Genomic DNA, 18,168 nt, shown 5'->3' on the forward strand with positions numbered 1-18,168 from the left:
ATTTTTTTTTCCAGAAAACTAACATGCGTGATTTTTGTTTCGTGGAATATAACTAATAAGCTGTTCCATGCTGAAAGCAACTAATTGGTCCAGATTGTACTTGTGAGTGTTGTCTTTAGCCACAAACCAAAAACTCATCCCCGTTCGTCCCCCTTTTCTCACATTTTGGTAATATATAGGCACGTTTGAGTTTACTCACAGCGAACTTATCGAAATAGGGCGCAGCAACAATCGAAAAATTCAATGTGTATCGGATTGGATATACACAAAAATTAATAAAAACGATGTGGAATCCAAGACAATAAAGGAAATTGACAAAAAAAATCTGTAATTTTAGTTACATTCATAAATATCATCCCAAATGTAACTACATGTTTGAACGGTTCATGTCTAAGCATACTATATGGTTGGCGTCTAAAATATCAATTACTATCGATGAAACCTGCAAGACGCCACAGCAAATGGGACGTCCAACCTTATCTTACACGAATGCGGGTACAAGTTTAAAAAGGAAATTGGCATCTGAGCTTGCAAATGAAAATAATTCTGACACAAATCTTCTTGGACATGCTGCAGCAGTCGCTGCAAAGAAACAAAACAAGAAGGACACGGCTTTTGTTCTTAAAAAAAACATAACAACACCCGAATACTCAACTGAATCGAGAAAGCAATTTGATGTACAAAAATCCATTCCACTTACACCCGATGAAGCTTTGGCTTACCTCCTGGAAAAATCTCTTACAAAACAGCAATACATGAACACTAGACTTATGAATAAAAGTCGCCACGGTAACATTTATCCAACCTATAGTCTAGTAATGGAATCGAAATTACAATGCCGTCCTGTAGATATAAAAGTAACCGAAACGGCTGCCCAAGTATCATTACAAAACCTTTTAGATCATACTGCTCACAGAATTATTAAAATGCAAGCCGATGTTTTAAACCAGTTTCCAAACAGTTCTGAAATTAAACTAATTTGCAGCTATGGATTTGAGGGTTCAACGGATCATTCAATATACAAGGTGAGTTTCAAAGTAAACAGGACTTTTTTAATCTAGCGCCCTCTAGTGGCGCCATCTATATGTCAACTGGTGCGTTAGAATCTGCTATCGTTTATCGACTTCCAGTAAAAATTTCATGACATTTCATCTATTGGAAGTGAGGTTATTGCGTTTTAAGTGTCAGTATGTTTTTGTCATCGGTGCGAAAATGAGCTTCGAACAAAGAGCCAACATTAAATTTTGTTTTAAAATTGGTAAAACTTTTACCGAAACGTTTCAATTGATGAAACAAGTTTATGGCGATGATTACCTATTCCGGTGCAGAGTGCACGAGTGGTTTCAACGTTTTCAAAGTGGTCGTGAGGACATAAATGACGATAAACATGTGGGCCAACCAAAATCCGTGATCACCGAAAATTCCATCATAAAAATCAGCCGAAATCATCATTGAAATTCATGGAAATAGAATTGAACATCTCCAAAACATCGATTTATCGCATTTTGATCGAACATTTGGGCTTACAAAAGGTGTGTGCACGGTTTGTTCCGCACAAATTGACTGACGTCTAAAAATTGCTCAGAATTCAACATTCGAAGAACATCATTAAAGGGGCAAAAAAAGACCCGAACTTCCTTTACAAGATTGTGACTGGTGACGAAACGTGGTGTTTTCAATGCGATCCCGAAACGAAACGCCAGAGTGCTGAATGGAAGGCGCCGGACGAGCCGAAACCCAAAAAATCGCGCCTGGAGAAGTCAAAAGTGAAGACAATGCTGATTTGTTTTTATGGTTCCAAGGGTATTGTCCACAAAGAATTTGTTCCACCCGGCCAAAACGTTAATACGGTATTTCTACCTTGGAGTTTTGAAGCGTTTGGTGCGCCGTATTCGACGTGTTCGGCCCGAATATCGCGAAGATGGAAGTTGGCGTTTGTTGCACGATAATGCGCCGTCTCATCGATCGACGCTTGTGTCCGACTATTTGACCAAAAATCACATTTTAACCATCAACCACTCCCCGTATTCAACTGATATGGCACCGTCCTGTTTACTTTGGAACTCACCTTGTACAAGCAGAAGTTCGCTACCGAAACACCTGGCGAACAGCTTTCAGAAAAAATAAAAAGCCCTTCTCAAAAGAGGTATTAAGTCTTTTGGACCTTCCATCTACAGCTGAAAATGAAAACGATCTGCAGTGCGATTCTGATGACGATGAGGATATTTATAATATTGAATTGGATGAAGAAGAAAATTGCATTTAAAAAATATGTAAGTAATTAAATAGAACAGGAAAAAATATATATTTGTTCTAAATCTACTATCAATCAGTTTTTTTTTTCAAAATTATCGACTAACAGACAGTCTTACCAGTCCTAAGTTCATGTCATCCTGTGTTGTCAGTCCTCATAGTCCTCAGTCACGATCATACGCATTATCCATACAATTTATCCTTTGTTAACTCACTCCCACAAATTGTTGACGATGGCGCCAACCACCACCCACGCTTTGCCACTCATAACTAACGGTTACAGGCGCCGCGTTTGCCGAAGGGTCCTCAACCTTTCTGTCCCCTCGCGTAGGCGATGAACGGGTTTGCACCACCGAAATCCGCATAAGGGCGTCGAAGATAGTCCGGAAACTGCTGATGCTGGTTGATGAGCAGATGCGGACCCGAACTCCGGCCAAGCCCCTGGATCCGAAGGTCAAAGATGGCTTTCAAGACATCACTTTGGCTGATGACAGATGGTTCCTCCCTTCTTTAGTGTCGGCAGTTTTTGGAGCTGATGTCTACGCGGAGTTAATTCTGCCGGGTCTCCGCTCGAGTCAGAAAGGATTGCCCATGGCGCAAGGCTCAGCCTTAGAGTGGCTCCACTCGGGCACTTGCTCCCTTTCCTGAGATGCAATTTTTCCCATTGCGAGGCGGGTAGAATGTTTATGTCGAACAAGGCTGAGTGCAACATCACTGTGTTGGCAGCACTGGTCATTGTTTCCGAACCGGTTAAAAGCAGATCTCTTTCCCTACAGGGGCTATAAACTAAGCTTACTTCATGTTTGATTGGCATAAAAAGAAAGAATAAAAAGTGAAGCCCGAAGCAAGGAAACCAGCAACCCTTTGCTTCTATCTTTTTGGGAAATTTTGGGTTCTTTGCTTGGCACGGACCCGCCCCACCAGAGTGAGTCACCCTATCTTTATTATAACATCTATTTTTCTTATATTCATAAAGAAATCACTTTCGACCAGAATATCAGACAAACTAACATTAGCCGAATTGTCTCATTTAATAACAACAACAAAAATAGAAAGTATTGTACCTTGAAAATTAAAACAAGAAAAAACTTGAACTGCTTGTGTGTATAAGGATATTCAGGGTCAAGAAATATTCTCAAGTTTTGCGATTTTGTTTTATTGAGAGTTTTCGCCATGTCGACCATGGCGAGCGACTGGAAAGTTCGGCGAGTGCCTACTTAAAATTTTCATCCGAATTCGATGCGAATAGAGAATGCATACAAATTAATTATTCTGAAATGTAAAGTCAAAAAAATCTACTTAATTTCCACAGTCTATGCCCTCTGGTGTTATGTACGTTTCACATACACATGGGTTATTTTCTTTTTAAAATACATATTAAATTTATTTTGCCCTCTCTCTATTTTCTTATATGACCATTATGACCATAATTTCCTATTTTAAATAAATATTTGTATTTCCATATCTATAAATTTATATTTATATTATTTCTTTTGTGCAATATCGGTTGTGGTTGGGAATAAGCCCTGGATAACTAATGTTTGCAGTAGATTTTAATATTTTACAATAATAAATGAATCTTATGATGAAGCTTGAGTAGACCCCTAACTAGATAAAGGGGACATGCCAACGACGGAAGATGCAGTGTTAACATAGAGCGCTAAGACCCTCACATCGGGATCACACTTTATCTAGGGATGGTGTGATCGTGGAAGGGTGGGCATTCGTGGCAGCAACAATATCTTGACATATACTTGTGCATCTATAACCAAACGAAACCAATTTGCTTTTCCCCGAAATTTCCATTTTCAAATCTCCGTCGGTCCGAATTGCGAATATCAGCAACCCATCTTGCACGTGATCGATTTATTAAATATATATTTATGTAATTATACCCGTTACTTGTAGAGTAAAAGGGTACTAGATTCGTCGGAAAGTATGTAACAGGCAGAAGGAAGCGTTTCCGACCCCATAAAGTATATATATCAGGATCAGGATCATAGGAGTAATTGGAAAAAAAATTTAAGAAAGTATATCTTTGGTGTTTTTTAACATATAAACTCCTACACTTGGAAATAACATTTTTTAATTAGTTCTGAATTTCGAATTTAATTTTATGAAGATCATATAGCTGCCATAGGAACGATCGGAAAAGTGGTGGGAAAATAATATAAAACAAATTATACAATAGCTTCGGTGTTTTTTGACATATTATTTTATACTATCGTTACATTTTTTGTATTTTTAGGAATTTTGAACTAAATTTAATAAAAATCAGACGACTCTAACATATAACTGTCAAAAAAACGGTTAGAGAATTAATGAAATAATTATTTTTAACAAATTTTTATCGTATTTTCTTAAACTCTGGGATATAGAATATTTCAACTTTTCAGCATTACGAATTTAATTTTACACAAATATCACTGAAGCTAGCAACAATCCTTAAAAATTTAACATGTTACTAACATTGATTATTTTTTATAACTGCAAGGGGTATACAAACTTCAGCTTGCCGAAGCTAACTTCCTTTCTTGTTTTGAGTTGATCTTGGTGACGAAATCCGCTGCTTCTTATTGGCATCAAAAACCAGAGTAGCACCTTTGGAACCTATATCAGTTCCACAAATGATGTTAATGGTTGCGGTTTTAGGATTGCGCCTGGCTTTGGAGTCTGAGCTATCAAAATAAAATGAAAAAACGCGTATTTTGGACTGATGCTCAAGATGTTCTGTTCTGGATAAAATCAGATCCTTGCAAGTACCTGCAATTTGTAGCTTTACGAGTTGCAGAAATTCTTAAAGGATCCGAAGTTTGTGAATGGCGTTGGGTATCATCGCAACTAATTTTAGCCGATGAAGGACCAACTGGACAAAAAGTGTAGAAGTAAATAGTTAAATAAGATCGAAGTACTAAATTATCTGTTGCAAGGTGATTCGGGGTGGCCACTGAGAAATGAAATTTCGAAAACTAGACCCAAGTTTTGTACCACAAGGAGGTAACTCAAACCAATTTCGCCTCTGGCATCTGTTATTCCGGATCCGCTACGTTTCAACAAATTGGAGCGTCTTCTTTCTGTAAAACCGCTCGGACCTGAGCTGGTGAGATTGCTTCTGCTCATTTGGATATGACAAGAGGAAGAATTTTTTGACGAAATCCGATGCCTAAAAGAAGGCCGCTGCCTGACAAACCGGAAAAGCATTATATATAAATGCCCGCCATACCTGGACACAGTTGGAGTGCTTCGCATGCATGGTCGAATCGACGCTATCGAAAATATAGAAGTCAGTGTTAAGCGTCCTGCTATACTTTCACATCACCACAGAATTGCATAACTTTTAGTAGAGTATCACCACCATCTCCATGCAGAAATTGAAGTCTACGAAATACGACAAATACTCGATGGAATCCACCAGCTTACGCTTAGCCAAACATTTCCGCATCGCTGGTCAACTGGCAGATCGATTCTGGAAAATATAGGTTCGAGAGTATCTGCCCACGCTGACTAGACGTACAAAATGGTTTCAACCGAACCCAACTCCAATCTCCGTGAATGACGTGCTTCTTATTGTTGATGAAACAAGGAAACGAAACTCCTGGCCAATGATGAACAAGTTCGTAGCGGTGTTGTGCATACACCGGGTGGACTTGTTATTCGCCCGGCAATCAAACTGGCTTAAATGGACATCATAAGGATTGGTAATAGAAGAACCACGGGGTGGGGAATGTTGCGTGGTTTATAAGAATGCTTAGCCGCGCGCTTGCTGTTCAATTTAAACAACTTAAGTTGTTGAACACTGCTCGTCAATGTCATCCCTAGTTGGTAGTAATTAAAAACTTGCTATGAAAAACTTGATGAAAATTACTATCAACACATTTTGATTACATAAATTGCTAATTTTTAAGGGAAGCACCACAAGACACTATATTCTTGCTCTTCACTAAAGAGAGTGTCGACGATGTCCGTTCCATCTGTTTAATACAAAAATTGGGTACACTTCTTAAAGTATCCTGCGCAAATATTGCAAAACAATATCGCGCGATTTGTCTTTTGATTAATGTATTGATATATGTATATGTATATGTATATATGTATATAATATATGTAAATAAATTAATTTTTTGCAGTCGCAATCAGCTGGCTAAGAAAGGGGTGATTCGTGTGTTTAGAGGCCAGGTAGTTCATAACTTTTTTTTTTTTTGTATAATATACAAGTAGTTATTAGTTCCGCAACAAGATATAAAATGAATTTTATATTTATTGAAACTAGTCAACGCAAGTCATGCCAAAATCGATGTTTAGTATATGAAGTTCGGTATTCTATATTGAGTACATGCATGAAGCACTGGTATTTTCGGAAAAGGTGAAAGTTGTGATGATACTGTTTTAAAATTAATCGTTCCTAAAACCGTCTTCAGTTTCTGTGACACACAAGTTTAATCTTTTTTTACTCCTTTAAAAATTTCTTTCAAAGACTAGAGACGACGAAAAAATTCCTTCTAAATTATGTATTTTACAAATTTTGGTCGCATATTAAAAATTTGATTTTTGTGACTTCTATGAAGTCAGTGCGATGTACAAGAACTGAACGCATGATTGTTTCTTGGGGTCCACATTTTTGATTATGTTTCCGGATTTCCTTTTTAGAAACAAAACATTAAAAAAATAACTCACCCAGGGTTTGAGCCCACGCTCTTCATCCTAATGTTCCAACCAACTTTCTAACTGATCGAGGCAAAGTCTTATAGCAAGCCTTGAATTCACGGATCCAAAATTTTCCCTTCAGCGAAAAATACAAGTCAGCTCCACTTAAAGTCGTTACTCGAACAAATAGAGATGATAGAGCCAGGGCTGTGGACTCATATCATTTTGGCTTTGGTTTGGTTCAGAGATCGAACTTAAGCGATAATCGCTCTGCTGGAAGAGGAATCAAGTTTTTAAGTTAAATTATAAAGCCAATTTTAATTTTATTGTGTTTTATTCATATGTGTTAACTCCTTTTAAGATATGTCTTAAGAGTACATATGTTCTTTTTTTTAGTTTATGTGATAGTATACATATTTTTAGGTTAACGTAACTGAAACACCCCTGAAATCAGATAATACGAATTTTAATGTGTCTATTGTTTTGGAAAATGTGTATCGATATCATTGGATTTAAACTGCCAAAATTAACAAGAATGTTGTGTAGGCTTTGCAAAGAAAACCTAAAATTACATTTTTATGTACTTATTGGGAACGGAAATTCTTCCTCTTACATACTTTTCCCCAAATACAATATACCCTTTTACTCTACGAGTAACAGGTGAAAATAACCCCCACTTAAATTTAATTTTTCTAAGAGCAGCAATTTTTTTTTAAGTCAAGAAATTTTTTGGGTAAAACAAAAAGCGTATATTTAATTTAAGAAAAGATTACCATGAATTAAAAGTGCCCTAAAAACAAGCAAAATATGCTTACATAAATTGCTTACATTTATAAATTAATTTTTTACAAATTAGAAGACTAACACATTAATAACATCACCGTAAAATGAAACATGCTCTTGGGCACCGAAGTATTAAATTTTAGACCTTGCCAGCGACCGGACTGTTTGGTTAGAAATCAAAACGACGCGTCGCTATGCATGTTCAAATCCCAACGCCACCCCTTTTCAATATTCTTTATTATAAATATTTGTATCACCATGTCAAACGGTAAAACACAAATTATTAGCTGTATTCAGCTATACGTATTAATATTTATGAAATTTATTTTTACAATGTAAAATATTTTTGTGTTAAAGATTTTTACGATGAACTTACATATTTAAATAAATTGCATTAAAATGCAAAGATAACTAAAACGCGAATGATATAGACTTCTACAAGTAGAATTTACTTGTGATGTCCGCTTCTACTACTGGTTGAACCTTATTAAAATGCGACAATGGCCTACAAATTAAAGTTTTTATAAAAATTAACTATTGAAAATTTTATATTACTGTGTTTATTCTATGCCTATTTCATTAAATCATTTCATGACAAGAGTAAAATCGAGTGTGCATAAACATACGAAAGTTGACTATGAATTCAGCCTCAATGCATGAAATGCTGCGGCACAGCCTACTTCAAAGCCTACTACTCTATAGAGCTATATTTAAATTTCATATAATTTGACATCCCAGCTTATATCATTTCATGAATTTATCTGTGTATCCAAAGATACAGGTGCGAAGATTCAGCAATAGCTTGCTGCCTTTGTTACTAAAGCCATGAGAAATAAGAAAGAAAGCTAACTTCGCCAAGCTGAAGTTTCTACACCTTTATAAATCGTTACCGGGGGAACATTGTATGTACAAAACTTTCCGATTTTAGGAAAACTCAAAACTAATTATTGAAATAACCAGAAAGGAAGTTAACTTCGTCAAGCCGAAGTCTGTATACCCTTGCAGTTATAATTATTAAATTTAAAAATACAATAAATGATATTCCCAATAGTAAAAGGTAAAATGTCAAAAAACACCAAAGCTATAATTTGCTTCATATTATTTTCCCACCATTTTTCCGATCGTTCCTATGGCAGCTATATGATACAGTCGTCCGATTTTGATAAAATTAAATTCGAAATTCAGAACTTATTATAAAATGTTATTTCCAGGCGTAGGAGGTTATATGCTAAAAAACACCAGAGCTATAATTTGTTTCATATTATTTTCCCACAAATTTTTCGATCGTTCCTACGGCAGCTATATGATTTCGTCTGATTTTGATAAAACTAAGTCCAAAGTTCAGAACTAGTTAAAAAATATTATTTTCAAGCGTTGGAGTTTATATGTTAAAAAACACCAAAGAAATAATTAAAAAAAATGTTTTTTCCTATTATTCCTATGGGGACTATAAGATATAGTTGCCCGATCTGGCTGGTTCCGACCTTTATACTACCTGCAAAAGAAATTAGACTTTTGGGAAAGTATCAGCCCGATAGCTTTAAAACTGAGAGACTAGTTTGCGCAGAATAGGACGGACAGTCCAGTGATGCTGATCAAGAATGTATATACTTATGGGGTCGGAAACGTCTCCTTCACTGCGTTGCAAACTTCTGACTGAAATCATAATACCCTCTGCAAGGGTATAAAAAAGATAATGTTCCATTTTAATTTACTACCGTATATAAACGAAATATAATGGACTTTGTATTATTTTGACATTAGTTATCCGATCGTTCTTATAGCAGCTATATGTACTACCTGCAATAAAAGACTTGGGAAGGTTTTATCCTGGTAGCCTTAAAGGTGAGAGACTCGTCCCTTTTTGGGGACGAAAACGTCTCCTTCACAAAAGTACTTTAATTAACTGTTTTGTTTGTGTAAGAATCCCATCCACACGCCATCGATAGTTCGTGAGAGCTTGAAGTTATCGTTCTCGGGGAAAGCAAAGAAAGAAGAGTAGGTTTATTTTATCATACCGTCTTTTAACGTACGGGCATTTGAACTCAAGCATAAAGAAGGTTCACAAAACCAAGATTTGCTTTTCGGAAAAAATTGTATTTTGAACGAAAAGTTTGGTTTGGCAACAAAAATATATGTTGCAATCGGAACTTGACGTATGCAGCTAATAAGGTGAAATGCGACTAGTACAGATTAAGGAAAGCATTCCTACAATTTCGAGCGGATTTCTTCAAAAGTATGGTTCTAAGGCAGCAATGGCTTTGTTTATAAACGAACTTTTACCCGGATACAAACATATTCCGACAGCAAAGACAAATTCACGACCACCACATACGAAATCTCTGCGAAGAACAAGACGCGAAAAAACCTTGGAAACTTGAACGATTCTACAGATTAAGAGAATTATGAATATGGAAATCTACCTTTTCTCGCAAAGATAAGGTGTATGTAGTTATTTCTGAAAATAGCGTACTCTTTTAAACAAGAATTGACATTTTGATACTTGAAATGATAAGAAAAGAATCAGAAAAAAGAGAATTCAGGATTCGGTTTTCAAGGATGATGGATTAATAGATATTTGCACCTGAAAGGGATATCAAATATGTGTTTGCCAATTGTTTGACCTTTCCAAAGAAGCATGGAAATCCTTAAACAAATTTTATAAAAAAACAGATTGCTAAAGACATTTAGGGAATCAAATAAATTGTGGCCATGAAAAATAGCTACACATTTGAATTTTTTTTTAATTTCATTTTTTTTGATGATAAACCATTGTTGTTTTATAAATCTCTTTTTCCATAAATTTATTCTTTGTAATGTTTCTAACAACATCCGTTCGCTTGGGGAGTGCGTAGTGATTGTTTGTGTTTAAATTAATAAAATTTTATTTTTTTATTCATTAGGTTAAAAGGCAATTGAAAAATTACCTATAACCTATTAAATTAAAAAAATTAGTTTAAAACTATAGTCTCTGTGCAATGATTGTTGTTATTGCTTTATATTTCCCTTTTTCATTTTCTTCTAAACGATGTTTAAGGCGCCTAGAGTCTAAGCTGTAGTTACCCGCTCTCCCGCACTCACGCTCTAAACTTCGATGTTTTCGAATAGCAAAAACGTACGCTCCCAATCTCCTCTTCTAACTCACTGCCGCTCACTCTCTCTCCCGCTTACTCACTACCGCTCTTTGATTCGCTCTTATCTTTTTGGAGCTTTAATTGCCGTTTTTTGTTATTGCTATGATTTTATATTGGCTTTTCTTTTTCTTTCAAACGATGTGTAGAGCGGGAAAAGTCTTAACTATAGTTAAACACTCACCCGCTCTCCCACGCAATATTTTGGGGTTTCGGGCTTCAAAAACTTACGCTCACTATCTCCCCTCTTTCTTATCTTTTTGGAGCATGATCTGCACTGTGGATCAATATATCGCGATAACGGCAGTTCGTTTCTTAAAGAAATCCAAGTTGGTGATTTCCGTTCGATAAAGTTTACCATGCAAAGTGCCTTGACTATTTGGGTCTGGTACGCGATGCGTTTGACATGAGGAACGGCTTGCGCTACTTTTGTGATAATTGCATTGCTTATAAACAGCCACGGAAGTAATCCAAAAAACAGCCGTTGGAATACGGATCTGCTTGTTTCGCTTGAGTCGCAGCTCACCAGCCCAATGCTGTCTGAGCTATTTTGCTAAGCGCAAAAAGATCGCGGTCGATTGGTAGCTCCCGGTTGTCGTCAGCAGGTCGCAACGGAAACAAATATTTGTTCCACGGCTGAATATTGACTTTTCATCTCTGGACACTACGGCCTATATCAGTACAAAAATTCCGGTTGATGATCTAAGGGTCGACCAATTTAAATTTTCATATGCTAGAGAAGTATCACCATTTAAGATCGTTTTATTTGAAATTTTTTTTCTGCAAATTTTTGGATTTCTCAACATATGCGGACAAGTAATTGTCCGCTATCAGTCACAAACTCACTCTAATAGAGAACAGTCTTGCCTTTCTATCATCGTTACAAATCCAAAGCTTATCTTACAAACCAACATACAAAAATAAAAAACAACAATAAAAATCCAAACGGTAACTGCAAGTCCAAGAAGTGCAAGTGCCAAGCATAACCTACGATCCATAAACGTAGCAACGGAAAGATGGAGGACCCACCCGACCGGGGTCCACCAACTACCCATAGCAATAACATGGAGCTCCTAGAAACACCTGGCCCTAAATACATCACCATATCTAGATCAGATCCAAATTTTGATCTAAACAATATATCACCCTTCTTGATCAAGAAGCAAATTGACTTTGTCTGCAGCGGTGAAGTAGAGAAATGTAAAAAACTCCGAAACGGAACTCTACTAGTTAAAACAAAAACCAACCTTCAAGCAAAGAGATTATTCCAACTGAAAGCCTTCGCCGAGATAGCCGTCAACGTCCAACTACACAACTCTCTTAATTTTACCAAGGGAGTCATATACTCTAACGACATCAGATGAATCTACGAAAGCATAATAAAAAGAGAACTAGCTAGCCAGCTAGTCTGCGACGTGAAGAAAATACTGAAGAGACAAAACGGTACTCTTACAGAGACCGGCTTGTAATTCTCACCTTCAACACTCTCAATCTCCCGGAATATATTATGATCGGTTACCAAAAAACGAATGTTAGGGAATACATTCCCTTGCCCCTTAGATGCAATAAATGCTTTATGTTTAACCACATCAGTAATGCATGCAGAAACAACAAACTGTGCTACAACTGCGGACAAGAATACCACTTGGACCCAAACACCAACGACAAATGCACAAGACCCGCACATTGCGTAAACTGCAAAGAAAACCAAACCACCGATCCTCACAACTCTGTAAACAGAAGTTGCCCCATATTTAGAACCCAACAGGAACTTACAGCAATTAAGACTACAAAAAAATGCGACAACAAAACTGCTCTCTCCATCTTACGATCTCGTTACTCAGTCACCACCCCACACTCATACGCAACAATAACTAAAACTAACCAGCACACACATCCAAACTCTACCACAACAAAACACAGGACGTCAACATCTCAAAGGACCCAACCATACCCAACAAGGACCAACTACCTCGAGGACTACCCCAACATCATACGCAGACCTCACAAACACAGATAATAACTTAGATAAACTAACCAAACCCACCAAACCACCAACGACCAACACTGTCCAAATCCTACCACTTACCACGTCCAAACGCATGATTGCAAACCTCAAGGCTGCAGCCAAAACCACCAATAAGAAAACCAAAAAAAACTCAACTACGCCTGAGAATGCTTCTAGCGACTCATGCGATATGGAAATTAACTGAAATACCAATCACCCTTACTAACCTAGATTAATGCTTAAAATAATTCAATGGAACATAAAAGGCTACAAGAATAATTACCAAGAACTCCAAATACTCCTCAAACAATATAACCCACATATAATTGCCCTACAAGAAACCCATATATCTCACACTGAATCTCTACCTACCCCTGTAAACTTTACACTTCTCTGCAGCCACAATACTAATGCATTCGGAGGCACAGCGCTACTGGTGCATAATTCTATCTCCCACACGCAACACCAACTGATCCCAGAGTTTGAAGCTATTGCCATTCTGATTAATTCCAAAACAAAATTTACACTAATGTCCACATACATCTCTCCCAACAAACAATTCCACACAAACAACCTACAAAACGTCTTTTCCCCAACAAACCTACCCACTATAGTCCTAGGTGATTCCAACAGCTGGCACCCATATTGGGGTTCCCCCAGAGCCAACTCTAGGGGCAACATTGTTGCCAGATTCGTAGACAGATCACACTACATACTCCTTAACGACAAGTCCCCAACACACTATTCCACTCACAACACATTTACACACATAGACCTCTCTCTTGCCACTGCAGACAAAGCACCCGAAATAACGTGGAGCGTGATCGATGACCTTCACGGCAGCGATCATTTTCCTATCCTTATTTCTATGTTCCCAAACACTTCCTCTCATCCCTTTCTCGCCAAACCATCCTTTAATCTGAACAAAGCAGACTGGAAACTATTTTCCAACACCATCACACAACTCAGCTTCTTTACACAACCTTGTAACAGCAACGTTAATAAAGAAGCTGCACAAATTAAAAAAACACTTATACAATCTGCTCATACAATTTAAACACGCTGTCCCCTGGTGGAATCAAGAACTTACATTGCTAAAAAACACAAAAAACAATAAATTTAAACTCCTAAAACACAAAAAACATTTTAGAATTTAAAAAAGCAAACGCTAAATTTAGAAGAGCTATTAAAGAAGCAAAAAAAACATCATTATACAATTTTACTTAACCAATTTTACATCAACCCTTACTCCGACCCATCGAGAATGTGGGCCAACATAAAACGATTATGCGGCCTTCATCCAACAAAACATATACATGCTATATACAACCCCCTTACACAAGACACTTACACTTGCCCCTCACAAATAGCCAACACCTTCGGCGACCTATGGTCGCGAGAAGCCAAGGACACAAATTTCTCTGATTCCTTTAGAACTAACAAACTCCTGTTAAATAACTCAATAAATTACATTCCGTGTCAAGCAGCCAACCAAATTGAAAACGACATATCCCATATAGAAATGTTATCTGCCCTTAACACCCTCAAAGGCTCCACCCCTGGTATGGACCGCATCTCCTATTCCATGACCAAAAACTCTCCTCCGTCCTTCAAAATCAGAATCCTCAATCATTATAATAACATTCTAAACACACACATACCGCAAGCCTACAAAGTTAGTCTCGTCCTTCCTATCCTTAAACCCCAAAAACCGCAAATTGAACCTAAATCCTACAGACCTATATCCTTAAACCCATGCATAGCCAAAGTATTGGACAAAATTATCGCGAAAAGGTTGTGGTGGTTTGTTCTTACGAACAAACTCATTCACAACAACCAGTTCGGATTTAAAAGAGGTAAATCAGTTCTAGACAGTCTACTATATGTAGACCACCTAGCAACTAGATCCCTATCCTTAAAGCGCCACCTCTCTATCATCTCGTTGGATTTTTCCAAGGCTTTCGACAAAATAGGTGTCCACTCAATAATTCAACAACTCCAAGAATGGCAGCTAGGACACCGAATTATAAACTACGTCTCGAACTTCATGAAAAATAGGAAAATTATTATCAAAAACGGCAGAAATCTATCTAACAGTTTTCCTCTCGACAATGGCATCCCACAAGGTTCACCCATTTCAGTCATCCTTTTCCTAATTTCCTACAATTCCCTAACAAAAATAATAGCCTTACCAAGACAAATCAAATTCACTGCTTACGCCGACGACTTCCACCTAATTATAGAACACAACTGAAGAAAAAACCCCATTGTCGACATATCTTTCCTCTTCCAGGAAATAGGACATTGGTGTTCCGACTCTGGAGCCTCACTATTAATCGAAAAATACCAAAGCCTACACATATGCCGTAAACATAATTGTAAATCTGAAATCCGTACTGTATATATCCCAGAAACCAACAACACAACAATCCTAGGTCTCACGCTAAACAATAGATACAACTGGTCCACCCACATAAACAAATTAAAAACCAAACTATGCAAGCCCCTGAACATCATTAAACACCTTTCCTCTCTAAAATACAATACCAACACTTCCTCGCTAATCCATATTGTAAAATCTATCCTCATATTAAAAATAGATTACTGTCTGCCCATTTACGGAAACTCCCAAACACCTAATTAACCGTATTAAAACTTCCCTAAACTCAGCCATCAGATCAGCGCTAGGTGCATTTAGGACAACACCAATTAACAACTTACTTATAGAAGCCAATATAAGCACAATAGAACACAGAACAAAACTTTTAACAGGCAAACTTTCAAAAAAACTTATACACTCTTTTGACACCCCACTTTAAAAACTTACTAAAACCTCCAAAAATAAATTCAAATATCCCAGTACAATAGACAGAATAATTAACATTCCTTCCCTATGCACCAATCAAAAACAACTACAATAAAAAATACGACATGGAAATTATTAACAAAGCTACTAACACAACACTATCCAACTACAACAAAACCAGCACATCTCCCATAATATATAAACAACTCTTTCAAACTCTAAAGAACACTCTGCCCAACCACCAATTCCTTTACACCGACGGCTCAATGGCCAACGGTATAATCAGCTATAGTGTAACCAGCGAAACCAATACAATCAAAACAGGACTCCTTCCCCACTACTCATCTGTTCTCTCTAGCGAGCTTATAGCCATACACGAAGCCGTCAAAATCGCGCTAAAAATACCAGGGAAACATGCTATCTGCTCAAACTCTCTCTCTGCGCTAAAGTCCCTCACCAACCCCAATAACCATTCCTACTATCCCTCAACCATCAAAAACCTGGTTTCTAACCACTTCCCTAAAATTATACTAATTTGGATCCCCAGCCACATCGGCATAACAGGGAACGAAAACGCCGATAAAGCAGCCAAAGAGGCCCACAAATACCCCCTTACCTACTCTACAAACAACAACTCTAACGACATTTCACACTTCTTGAAAAAGCACATACAATCAAAACAAGCTGACATCTACAACAATGTATCGCCTTGGTACAAACAAATGGTACAGACCTCACCGCAATCCACCTGTCAGATACCCCCAAACACCAATAGGAAAACACAAATACTCATACACCGGATACGACTAGGACATACCAAACTGACTAATGCCCATTACATGGATAGAACACTTCCCAACACATGCCCATTCTGCCACCACTCCCCAATAGACATCCAACATATCATTATACACTGCCCTTCCTTATCCCAACCCAGATCAGAATCCTTCCAATCACTTAACCCCATCAACACCATCTCAAACCCAACCCCCGACAACATCATAAAAATCATCACATTTCTTGAAAAAGCCCAAATTAAGTTTAAAATATAAATGTATATAAAACGCTGTTAATCCCACATCTCAGATGAGCTGAAGGCCTTAGCTGCTAGAGCTCTTATTTTAGTTAGCCTATAGTTTTAACTTTAAGCTAGCTTTATATAAATAAATAAATTGTCCGCTATCCATTATATTTCAAATAAACTATCAGGTAGGGATCAGTTAAAAGAGCGTACATAGAGCGAATCAGTCCGCCGTCGAAACGAAACTACAAAGCTATCAGCTATACGGAATCTCTTTAATAAAATCATTACACCCGAGTTGCAACACAGTTGTTGGTCTCTTAGTTCCCCATGCCAACACGTATATATAAAATGTAGGTCAGCGACAGCTCATCTTTTACAGATTACTTCACTTGTGACAAATAGTTTTATAAAAAAACTTCAGACTGACGTGGTTTTCTCTTAATTCACTAAAGCATTTGATTCTGAAAATCATCCGCTTCTAGTCCTGAAATTGAAACTGTTGGGGTTGTCATGTGCTTCTTAAGTGGATCTCAAGTAATTTAAGATAAGAGGACACGTCATTTTTTAAAACTCTTTCTCACACCTAATCCGAGTTACTTCATGTGTACCAGAAGGAAGTCACCGTGGTCCGCTTATTTTTACATTATTTATTTATGATCTTCCTCGCAGATTATATTAAGTTGAGCCCCAAACAGAATAAGCACGCACAGAGCCACACTTTTCAACTAACTTAATGGATATCAAACTTGGTGCAATGACAATGAATTAAAACTAAATGGCTCTAGGTGCAAGGTAATAACGCTTTTTCGTGTACACCCTCACTACCCCAATACACTCTATGTGGTTGTGAGTTAGACAGGACACTCATTTTGACGACCTCAGTGTCTATATGAATCCAAAACTCAAATTTCTGACCGCCTGAACTTTAATGTGCAAAATAGATTCATTAAAATATATAGTACACTAGTTTTAAATCATTGTAGATCTTATTGTGACCATGAACATTTTTAGACTACTTTGCAATGATTATAATAGACTATAATATCACTTCAATAGCTATTCGAAACTTCTGCCATGTGGACGTCGACGCTGTGTGCTCGAGATAACTACTAAAAATGATAAAGACCTGGTTCAGCTGACATTTTAAGTACTTCCTCCTTTTTAATCTCTGTTCGATATCGAGCAGCACCTCAATTCCCATACTTAAATTCCCTACCGCGGTTGTAAACAATTTCGCTCTCCCTTTAGAATCAAGTTAAATTTTAATTTGAAACAACGAACATATATTAGGCACAGACTAAGGCGTTCTCATCCTTCCCATATGCTGCTGCCCCTAATTTCTTTTCCTTCACACTCGACCTACCTAGCTACTTCTAGTTGGAACCCTTCTCCTTTTAGTTTAATCTATTCCGTTTTAATAATTTTCTTTTTATGTATTAATTTTATTTTTTTAATTTGGTGAGACTACAGATTTTTATCACAGTAAATGATAAATTATAAATCTAGCGGAATAAAAGTA

At 37.2% G+C, this 18,168-nt stretch overlaps 1 protein-coding gene across 8 annotated transcripts in view; it reads right to left on the bottom strand.

Moving 5' to 3' along the window:
• The window catches only part of LOC139354073 (monocarboxylate transporter 9-like), a 253,639-nt gene that overhangs the window by 154,814 nt on the left and 80,657 nt on the right, over positions 1-18,168 (bottom strand). For 3 of the 8 annotated variants that reach the window (XM_070998317.1, XM_070998324.1, XM_070998321.1), the window contains exon 2: positions 6,928-7,170. The exons of 4 other annotated variants lie outside the window; for them this stretch is intronic. The gene's annotated coding sequence lies outside the window, so the exon portion shown is untranslated. The remainder of the gene's footprint in view (positions 1-6,927; positions 7,171-18,168) is intronic. One more of the 8 variants, XM_070998318.1, reaches the window with a different exon arrangement.

The sequence above is a fragment of the Drosophila suzukii genome (genome assembly GCF_043229965.1).
Source record: "Drosophila suzukii chromosome 2 unlocalized genomic scaffold, CBGP_Dsuzu_IsoJpt1.0 scf_2c, whole genome shotgun sequence".
Classification (NCBI taxonomy): domain Eukaryota; kingdom Metazoa; phylum Arthropoda; class Insecta; order Diptera; family Drosophilidae; genus Drosophila; species Drosophila suzukii.